Source organism: Acinonyx jubatus, chromosome D1 (genome assembly GCF_027475565.1).
Source record: "Acinonyx jubatus isolate Ajub_Pintada_27869175 chromosome D1, VMU_Ajub_asm_v1.0, whole genome shotgun sequence".
Lineage (NCBI taxonomy): Eukaryota > Metazoa > Chordata > Mammalia > Carnivora > Felidae > Acinonyx > Acinonyx jubatus.
This window is the reverse complement of record NC_069390.1, coordinates 25395472-25405857: the sequence shown is the minus strand read 5'-3', so window position 1 is coordinate 25405857 and position 10386 is coordinate 25395472. Positions and strand designations below refer to the sequence as shown.

Below are 10386 nucleotides of genomic sequence, written 5' to 3'. Positions count from 1 at the left end.
AAAATGCCCAGGGAATGGAGATTCCAGGTCGTCTCAGAGTTAACCAGAAAATCCTTTTCACATCAACCCTTGAAAATCTTACTGAAAAGTATGAGTCGAGTTTCCTGCCTTAAGAAGCACAGTTTACTCCCAATGCAATTAAATTCTTCTGTGATAGTTGTGGGTCAGGCTGGACCTCGGGCTAAACATTCTGGACCCCAACTCCCATTGTCTAGAAAACAAAACAGGAGATTGGGTAGAATTTGTACTTGACCCTAGGACATGTTTTTGAAGTTCCTTAAGTAAGCTTTTCTTCCATGTATTTTATTCCTTTTCCCTTGTGTAGAAAAAAAAAAAAACATTGGCCGCCCTGAGAGGTTTGCCTGTATAAATTCCAGTCAAATCAAGATTTTACTGTATTTAAATTTTCTCATCTAATGTAAGATGCAACTGGGGCCTCAGCCCTCAGGAGTGGGGGACATCCTTCTCTCCCTGGCCGCAGGCCAGCCGCAGGTGGACTTGGAGGAGAAGGGGGCCCCTCCCTAGCACACCACCTTCCCCCCCCCGCCTCCTCCCCCAGGTAGAGGACAGAGGGCAGAGACCTTACATTTGGCCATTTCTTCCCAATCATTTGTCACTGTCCAGACCACGGTTCCTCAGCCTTGGTACGACTGACATTTTGGGGGCCAATACTTTGTTGGAGGGGCTGCCCTGAGCGCCGGAAGAGGGTCAGGAGCGTTTCTGGCCTTTACTCACTGGATGCCAATGGCATTCTCCCAGCACCGCCCCCCTCCCCCCCATCCAGCTGTGACAACCAAAACTGTCTCCAGTCATTGCCAGATATTCCCTAAGGGACCAAATTGCCCCCAGTTGAGAACTACTGGTCTAGACGAAGGCACGAGTATTCTTTCTCCCCCCCTCCACCGCCTCTCGTCAAGATTATGAGATTTTTTTGACCTTGGCAAGCAATTTCATAACATATTTCCTGTGCTCTTTCATGGAAGAACAAAAATAATTCTCTGATGAAAGTAATATTTTGACTTGAATTGTGTGAGGCAGGCCTTGGTAAAATACAACCGCAGGTTCTGCATTGTTTTTGGAAGACGGTAGATTTGTTTTCTGCATCAAGCCTGATTTTGATTCTAAATACTGAATTTTCATACTTTCCTAAATTTCCCTTGTGGCTGTTGCCATTATGGACATCCAGTCACTGCCACAGCCACAGACTCGTGTTGTGCCGTCACCCTCGATTTCATGTGTGCATCTGTCTCACAAATAATTTTACCACTGTTACTGCTTCCTAACGCTTAATAGATTTTTCATCTATTGGTTTTTCAAATCCATTATTCTCTCTCTCCAGTGGATTGGATCATGTTTACATTTTATGTTCTTGAAGAGTTTTTAGTAGATTTCAAAAATCTGCTGAACGGGTGAAATTCAGGGGTTTAGTTGTATTTTCCTGATTTTAAGCCTACAGAGAATTACTTTCACTATAGAATGAGGTCGAAGTTAAATTTTTTTGAATAAGCAGATTTTCTGATTAAGAGAGTTATCCCATGCATGTTGATTATCATTTTTCAAACAATTAATATGTGTATGGGTTCTCTCTCTCTCTCTCTCACACATACACACACACATATATACACAGAATTTTCCAGGTTCATTAGACTTTTTTTTTTTTCCTTTTTCAACGTTTTTATTTATTTTTGGGACAGAGAGAGACAGAGCATGAACGGGGGAGGGGCAGAGAGAGAGGGAGACACAGAATCGGAAACAGGCTCCAGGCTCTGAGCCATCAGCCCAGAGCCTGACGCGGGGCTCGAACTCCTGGACCGCGAGATCATGACCTGGCTGAAGTCGGACGCTTAACCGACTACGCCACCCAGGCGCCCCAAGACTTCTTAAGTGTTATTCTTACTTAGATTATAAAAAATAGAGTACAAAGATATAGGTACTCTCTGACTATATAAAAAATTTGCATGTATAACAGGACAAAGCCTAGGATATTAAATTTAAATAGTTGTATTGGTTACTGCTGACTTTTTTCTTACCCCAAATTTTTTATAAATTATTGTTTATATAAATTTAAAAGAGCACATATTTTTCTGACCTTTTCAAGTGGCATATTCACTAAAAGTACAGAAAAAGTGAAATGATAAAAATTTACTCATTATATCACCACTGACAGATCCTCACTATTAACATTTAGAAAATGTTTTTTCATTCCCAACAACAGTGCAAGAGGGTTCCCCTTTTTCCACATCCTTGCCAACACCTGTTGTTTCTTGTGTTGTTAATTTTAGCCACTCTGACATACACCCCCACGTTTATAGCAGCATTACTAACAATATCCAAACTATGGAGAGAGCCCAAATGTCCATTGACTATTGAAATGATAAAGAAGATGTGGCATATATATATATATATATATATATATGGCCTTTACTCACTGGATGCCACACACACACACACACACACACACACACACACACACACACTGGAATATTACTCAGCCATCAAAAAGAACAAAATCTTGCCATTTGCAACAACATGGATGGAGTTAGTATGATGCCAAGCAAAATAAGTCAGTGAGAGAAAGACAAATATCCTATGATTTCACTCATATGTGGAATTTAAGAAACAAAAACATATGACCATATGGGAGGGAGAAAAAGAGAGACAAACCAGGTAACAGACTCTTAAGTACAGAGAAGAAACTGAGGGTTGAAGGAGGGAGGTGGGTGGGGGGTGGGCAAGATGGGTGATGGGTATAAAGGAGGGCACTTGTGATAAGCCCTCAGTGTTGTATGTAAGTGATGAATCACTGAATTCTACTCCTGAGACCAACATTTCACCGTATGTTACCTAACTAGAATATTAAATAAAAACTTCAAAAGAAAAAAGTGCCATATGCTTAAAAAATAATAAAGTGATTATTGATAAATAAAAAGAAAAAAAAATTCCAGTCCTTTTTTTCCTTTTGCAAAATTTAGATCACCCTCCACAGACAGCTCTTTACCTGCCTTCTTTTTTATCACAGTAAGCACGGATATAAATATAACTGGTGTGTTCAAACTGCCCCCCCGTTGTGGGACTTCAGGTGATTTGCAGCTCTTCATTATTCTATGGTTAATGCCGCAGTGAAAATCTCTACACACAAATCTTTGCATGCATGTCTGAGCTGCACTTTCAACTTGAAGAGACAAATACGGGGTCAAGGGGTATAAATGTTTTAAGATTCCATACATACTGCCAGATTACCTCCAGAAGGCTGTGCCCATTTTCAGTCTTTTTATTGGCAATTCTCTTGAAGGGCTGCCATCTTGTTCCGCCAGCCTCCAGGTCTGTGAAGGCATTTCCCGTGGGGTATTCTTTAGATATGTCAGTGTAATAAGATCCATCTCAGGATATCTGTCAACAGCCTCCCTTGGCCCATCTCAAACCATCTGTCAATGGCAACTCTAATATATTTTGGGAAGACGCTATGCAGTTGCCAAAAACAAATTTGCAATTGAATCAGGTTTTCCAATCGGCTGAGTTGCAGCGTTGAACTGTGTTCATGACATGTGACAATCTTAGTATAATATCCAGAGACTCCATGTAGGGACATGTCCTTGTAAATTTAAGAGCAGCTGCACGAGGGAGAATGTGGATTACCTTTCACATGAATTCCGTAGAGCTCTCACCATCCCAACCATGTTGTAAACTTGGCAGCAAGAATCGACTGCCCAGCTTTAGCTCCGGGCGAGACTGGGGAGAAAAATGCCACTTTGATGCAGGGCTGCGTTACTTAGAGAGTGCTGCCGTCTGACTATCACACATGCAATTGGTAGCTTGTAGTGGGTAAATATTCCATGCCACCAAAGGATCTCTGACCAAGACAAATAAGTGTGATAACTTCTGTGCTCCCAAGAAATGGTAAGGATCGACTTCCCGACGCTGTATAAAAATGTTCTGTACATTGGAAGGCACTGTCCACATACGGTTTTATTCCAGTTGTCATTGTATTGTTATGAGCTCTGACCTGACTCTGAGATCTGGATATTAAAAACATCTAGGAACTATCTATTTTATTTTGGATGCACAACATTGTAAGTGCCAGTAGTTGCCTGGTGTCACCCCCCTCCAGCCCCTCCCTGGCTCCTCGACCTCTAGAATCATGGAGCCCAAATTAGACTTTAGCTTTCAAGGGGTTGGTGTATATGTTAAGCATTCAAATGGCTAGAGTTGTCTCTGTGCTCAAATGGATGAAATAGTCACGGGTTCTCTTTTTTCTGTTACCACTGGCTAACTGAGTCACTTTCTGAAGTGTCACAGACAGCACAAAGTCCCCGGATATCCAGGCTGTTCCTTAGCTCACTGGGCCATATGGTCCCCTTGGCATCTAGTGTAAATGAAACAAACCACCAAAGCCAGAACCAATAGAAACCACGAGCAACATATAACAAACAGAGCCCAGAGCCCATCACCTTGCCAATGAGGTGGACTGGAAAGGCAGGCCTGACCTGAAAGGCTTCTCACTATAAATAGCTTTAATAAGAATAGGTTGTATCTAGCCACCCTCAGACAATCTCAAAGCATCCTCAGTGCTTCTCCTGTATGTGTCCTGTTGGAGACAACAATGGCCTGAATTCTTTTTGTCATCATAAGGCAGCCGAAACTCAACCAGATGGCATTCTCCTGGAATGGAGACCACAATGTGGCCTATGTCATCTGCGTGTGTTCTATTGGTCTATTCCCATCCTGAATGTTTGGAGAGAATTTAGGGATTAGAAGACCTAAGATATATTAGGCCTCTTTACCTATGTTTTTTCCTGTAGTTGTCCCCAGAGTTCTACAAACGAGGACTTTTTATCTCTTTCACAGAAGAGGAACCTGAGGCTCAGAGAGGTTAAGCATCTCACCCAAGGTTACACAGGAAGGAAATGGCAAAGCCAGGATACCGAATCACCAACTGCCTGACTTCAATGTCTTTCTTCTCTCCATTGCAGCATAGTGGAGTCTTGGGTGGGGAGATTCCTTCTGGATTGGCTTCTGAAAGGATCTTGTGCCTACAGATCCAGTCTTCTGTCTGTCTCTGCCTCAGAGTTGCTGTTGAGCTGTTGGGGGAAGTGAATGGACACAAGATGTATCACAGAGAGATCTAATTGGAATGAGAACTCAAGAGATTTTATCACTTTAATGAAGAAATGCTATTTTAAGATGGGATATATTGCTTATAAATTTGTGAAAGTTTTTTGTGTTAATTTTTCTGTCCAAATGAACCCATACTATCCTATATCAAAATAAATAATTTGCATATCATTTTCTTGGTTTTTGTTTAGTCTTAGGAGACTTGACCATTTATGTTACACGTAGAACTTGGAATTGCCTTTCATTTTTCTTCCATCCTGAATCAGTGTGGAATTCAGGGTCAGTATAGACAACTCAAGAATGTATGATTATGGCAGGAACAGACTGCCCAGCCCGGATCCCATTTCCCCATCCTCTCTACCTCTAGCTGGACCCATGGGACTAGATATCGCCAAGAGACTGTGAGGTCACGGCCAGTCCAAGGTAGTTAAGCAGCATGCGTGCTCCTTCAAACTCCCTCTCTCCTCTTCCACCTGGATGCAGAGAACTTTGAGGCTCTTTGATGCAGACAACTAGGGCACTGATTCTCAAACTTGAATATGCATCAGAATCAATTGGAAGGCTATTAAAGCACAGATTGCTGGGTCTCACCCTGGAGTTCTTATTCCACAAATCTGGTTGAGATCTGAGAATTTGCAAGTTGTATAAGTTCCCAAATGCTGTTGCTGCTGGTCTGAGGACCACACATTGAAACAATGGCCCTCTGGCAACGCCCTAGTGAAATACTGATTGCACTTTGTACTCCTCTGGGGGAATCTTAAACTTACTGGTGCCCAAGCTGCTGCTCAAAGCAGTGAAATAGGAATCTCCGGGGGTGGGGCCCACCTATCAGCATTGTCAAAGCTCTTCGGGTAACGACAAAGTGCACTTAAAGTTGAAAACCATGACCTTGAAGTGGTTAGCCTTCAAGGAAAGCCTTAAGACTGAAGGAACTTTGGGGCGACTGGATGGCTCAGTCAAGCGTCTGACTCTTGATTTCGGCTCAGGTCATGATCTTATAGTTTGTAGGATGGAGCCCCTGTGCTGGGCTCTGCACTGACGGCTCAAGCCTGCTTGGGATTCTCTCTCTCTGTCTCTCTCTGCCCTTCCCCCCCACCTCAAAAAACCACAAATGTTAAAAAATAAAAAAATTTTAAAAAGTACACTTGTGTGAGGCTGTTGGAATTCTAGAGATGATTTGTTATCATAGCCAGCATTATTCTAATATGATAACGGTAACTATTAAGAACAAGCTTTCAGAAATTCTCTTTTTACCTCCTGCTTTGTTCTGCTCTGAGGGAGTATGGGTCAGATTAGTTCCAAGACATGTATTGGCTCACATTCTCCAAAGGTGGACATTTCCACAGAGATAAGGTTATAGCACATGTAATAGAGGAATAGTTTTTTTTCTTTGCCTTCCTTGTGGCCAGAATGGCAGGGCAACCCTAGATGCCCCTCTCCCCACCCCTTCACTTCCTCTTTCCTTGGACACGTTCATCTTCTCATCAGAAGCATGTTCAGAGCTCTTGGCTTGGCCAAGGTTGGACCCAAGATGGAGTGTCTTACGCTGATTGCATGTCTGCAAACCTAAACATAACTAGGTTTTCAGGCTTAGCTCTCCCAGAAAAGGAAAGGTCTAGGTCAATGGACTGGTTATATCTGAGAATTGGAACTGAACAATAAAGAGAAAGAACATGAGGCCCAACCTTACTTACTTGAATTTCCATTAAGGTTTTGGATCAAAGCTCTCTCTAAAAATAATTTACTTACTGCTCCCCTGGGGCACTGTGGAGAGCCGGGGTCGGAAGGCCAAGGTGGGATTCAGGTGATTCTGGGTCCCCTGCCAAATGTCTTCATACACCATCTCTTAGCTAAAAAGATGGTGTAATTGAGATGACAGAAGCATTTAAAAGGCATGATGACCAAAAAAAGACATGCTAGAGTTTTATTGAGGATTTCAACCCATGTCTGTTCACTTTAAGGGAAGCCCACCAGTAACCTGATGAATAAACTGGACAGATTTCCGCCCCCTCCCCCAAAAATAACAGTTTTAGATGGAAGGAAATAGGAAGGCTAATGGCTCTAAAAGCATATTTTGCAGATTTTGCTTTCTCATGATAAATGTAAAGGGACAAATACCCTCAGGCGAGGACTGCTTTCCTGGCTGAAGCAGCTCTTATTCTCGGAGCTTCCTTCAACTATCCCTACAGGGAAACAGGCAACTCTTTCAGTTGCAAGACACAAAATGCAACCCGACAGTGCAAGCCCGAAGGAAATGGTATTGAATCACGTAGCCAAGTGTCCGGAAACAGGACTTGCTCAGACATAGGCTGATTCAGGGGCTCAGGTACTGTTCTCAAGAGTCAGCGTCTCTCTCTCTTCCTGACTTGATCATATTCAAAGACCACAGCTCCCCGATTATCTATAATGGTTACCAGGTCTCCAACTTCACACCTCATTCAAGTTCAGCAAGAATTGAGCGAGAATCTCCTTCCTAGAATTCCCACCGAAAGTCTTACTGCCTCTCTAAATGGCTCTAATTAAGTCACATGGTTATCAGTGAACCAATCATTGGCGGCCAAGAGAATGCAATGCAGTGATTGGCTGATCCTAAGTCACATGCTCTGCTCCTGAGCCAATGGCCTAAGCCTTCTAAAATCACATTACTGAGAAGGGGCGTGGAGCTGTGAAAAGAAGCGGGAAGGCGTTCTGGGCAGCCAAAGCGTGGTAGTACCCCTACGTTCCAGAGTCAGCCTCTGAAAATTCTTCAACTGGTTTTCCTCGCTAGAGGCGGTTCAGCAGGCACCTCTGATTTCCCACATAGATTTTCCAGCAAGTGGCTATAAAGGGGAAAGACGGAAGCAAGCATAAACCTGTAAAGGGACCGCAGCTCAGGGGCAAAGGTCTTCTGAGAAGGGAAGAAAGCAACCACGGGAATGGGGGCTGTGTTACCCCGTCCGGTCATTGTCATTTCCCCAGGCAGAGCAGCCCGCCAATTCCGGAACTCAGGAACTGAATACCCAGTGCTGGGGAAAACTCACTTTCGGATGGAGACGCATGAGGCAGAAGCTTCCTCTCCTGTTTGCCCCGGGCCGCTTCCGTCCGTCCGCTGTCCTGACGCACACATAGATCCTTTTATGATGCTCCATGGAAACCAGAGATGGAATGAATCAAAAGTGGTCAGGGGAATGATTGTTCTCCCCTGTAAAATAACCGAACCCTTGTTAATTTGTTGCCAGTCTCAGTTTCTCCCAGAAAGATCCCCATTGGATGGTGGCTGTAAACAGGAAACTTGAAACCCTCAGTCATCCTTTGTATTAGTTAGTGTTCGTGGACAGCTGCAGGGGATCACCGTCCCAGAGCTCGGGCCGGGGTTGAATCCTCGTCGGGAGAAGAGCAGTATGTATTTTAGACGGGACACCCAGAGGAGAAACTGCATCTCCAGCAGGAAAGCCGAGGCGCAGAGATGAGGAAAAAAAACATTTTTTAAGTAGAGGACAGATTTGAGAGGATGGTAAAATAACTCTTGGTTTTACCTGATGTACAATCAGCACGCCCCCACACTGTGGCCGGAGGAGAAGATAAAAATCCCTTAATTTCCTGTCGTCCAGCTGAAGACAGACTCCTGCTCCTGAGGAAATGGAGCTTTGGGCGATGGAGGTAAATTGCAAGGCAGAGTATGCTTCAGAACTACTCCCGGCGGTGGTTCCTGCCGGTGCCCAAGGGAACCCTTATTACAGAGACGCTCCCTGTGAAGGTGAAGAGCTGGGACTCTGGTGCCAGACTGTCTGGGCTGGAGTCCCAGCTCTGGCACTCACCAGCTGTGCGACTGCGCAGAAGTCACTGAACCTTTCTCTGCGTCAGCTTCCTCATCTATAGCACCGGAGTAATAATAACACCCACCTCGATGGGTTGTTAGGAACATCAAGTAAGTTACTATATGCAAAGCGCTTCCACGTGTAAGCTGTAATTATCATTACTAACTACAGAGTTAAACAGAGCAACACAATAGAACATATTGCATTACCTTATATTTTCTGTGTTTATTTGTCCAGGGGTGCAGGGTAGCCTCCATGTGGCCACTGAGGCTGAACCCAACACCAGGGGTCAAATCTGTATTTCCTTAGGGGTCTGGCACCTGCGCACCAGGTGAGGTGCCTGGAGACGTCGCCCTCCTTCTCTATGCCTGGATCTCTATGCCTCTTCCTAGGATGATTAGCAACAGAATTGTCTCTGACACTCTACCCACAGGGATATGGTCTCAACCTTTACCCTCCAGAAAGTCTTCACGGCTAAACGCTGTGGTCAAATATCCCTATAGTTCTCCAGATCTGGTACTTTTCCGTGTAGATCTCCAAATCTGGGTTATTTGGGGTCCTTTAGAATGTAAACTCTGTGAGGTTGTGGAGCATGTGTCCGTGGGTCACTGTCTCCCTGTCTAGAACCAGGTGGGGCACTGGATTTGTTTGGCTATTTATTTATCTGTTTATTTATTTATTTGAATAATGGATCAGTGGATGAAGTCAGCCTCAGCTTTCACTGCACGTGGAACATCAGCCTCACGGTCCAGGTTGGATTTTGCCCAGTTCCATTTTCTCAACAGTGACTGGTGTGAGGTACTCAGACCTGCTGGTGCTTTCTGAATGCTTTTTTGGTTTGCACTCTGTTGCTCCTGGTGGCTAGCTACCCCTCACCCCCTCACATGCTCAGAAAAACAAATTAAAGTGGAGTCTAAATCCACTCCAGAGAAAAACAAAAATAGTTTTCTTCAAATTAAAATAAAAAAAAAAAATCAAGCAGTCTTGTCTATGAAACAGGCGCTTTACCAAAGGAGATATTTCTCATCGGAAGAACCGCATGGATTATTGAACTCATCCAATGAAAACCTAGGTGTTGTCTTCCAGATTGATTCTGGGGCCTCTGCACCTTTGATTGCCTTGAGCTGTTTACAGTTTTGTAAGTTGTAGCTTACCCATAGCAATACGAAGACTTCTTTTCTGTTGATGTGTATGAGTTTACTTTTGCTGTTTAACAAACTACCACAAGTTGAACAGCTTCCTGTAAGATTCATGTTTCATCTTGGGTTTTCTGTGGGTCAGGAGTCCAGGCACAGTTTAGCTGGGGCTTCTGCCCAGGGTTTCTGCAGACTGACATCAAGGTGTTGGCCTGGTCTTATCTGTGGTTCAGGTTTCTTGTCCAAGATCACTGGTGGTTGGCAGAATTCATCGTGCAGTTAGGGAAGCCTGCTTTCTTGCTGGCTGTCACTTCCCAGGTTCTAGAGGCCCCTTGCCATTC

General features: G+C 44.0%; 1 long non-coding RNA gene across 1 annotated transcript; it reads right to left on the bottom strand.

The window, feature by feature from the left end:
* Positions 1-363: 363 nt before the first annotated feature.
* LOC113603399 (uncharacterized) lies at positions 364-8883 on the bottom strand. Its single transcript, XR_003424975.2, has 4 exons — positions 8628-8883; positions 8133-8293; positions 6862-6962; positions 364-5078 (listed from the first exon to the last, which is right to left on the bottom strand). It is a non-coding gene; the product is annotated as an uncharacterized LOC113603399 (long non-coding RNA).
* Positions 8884-10386: the final 1503 nt, after the last annotated feature.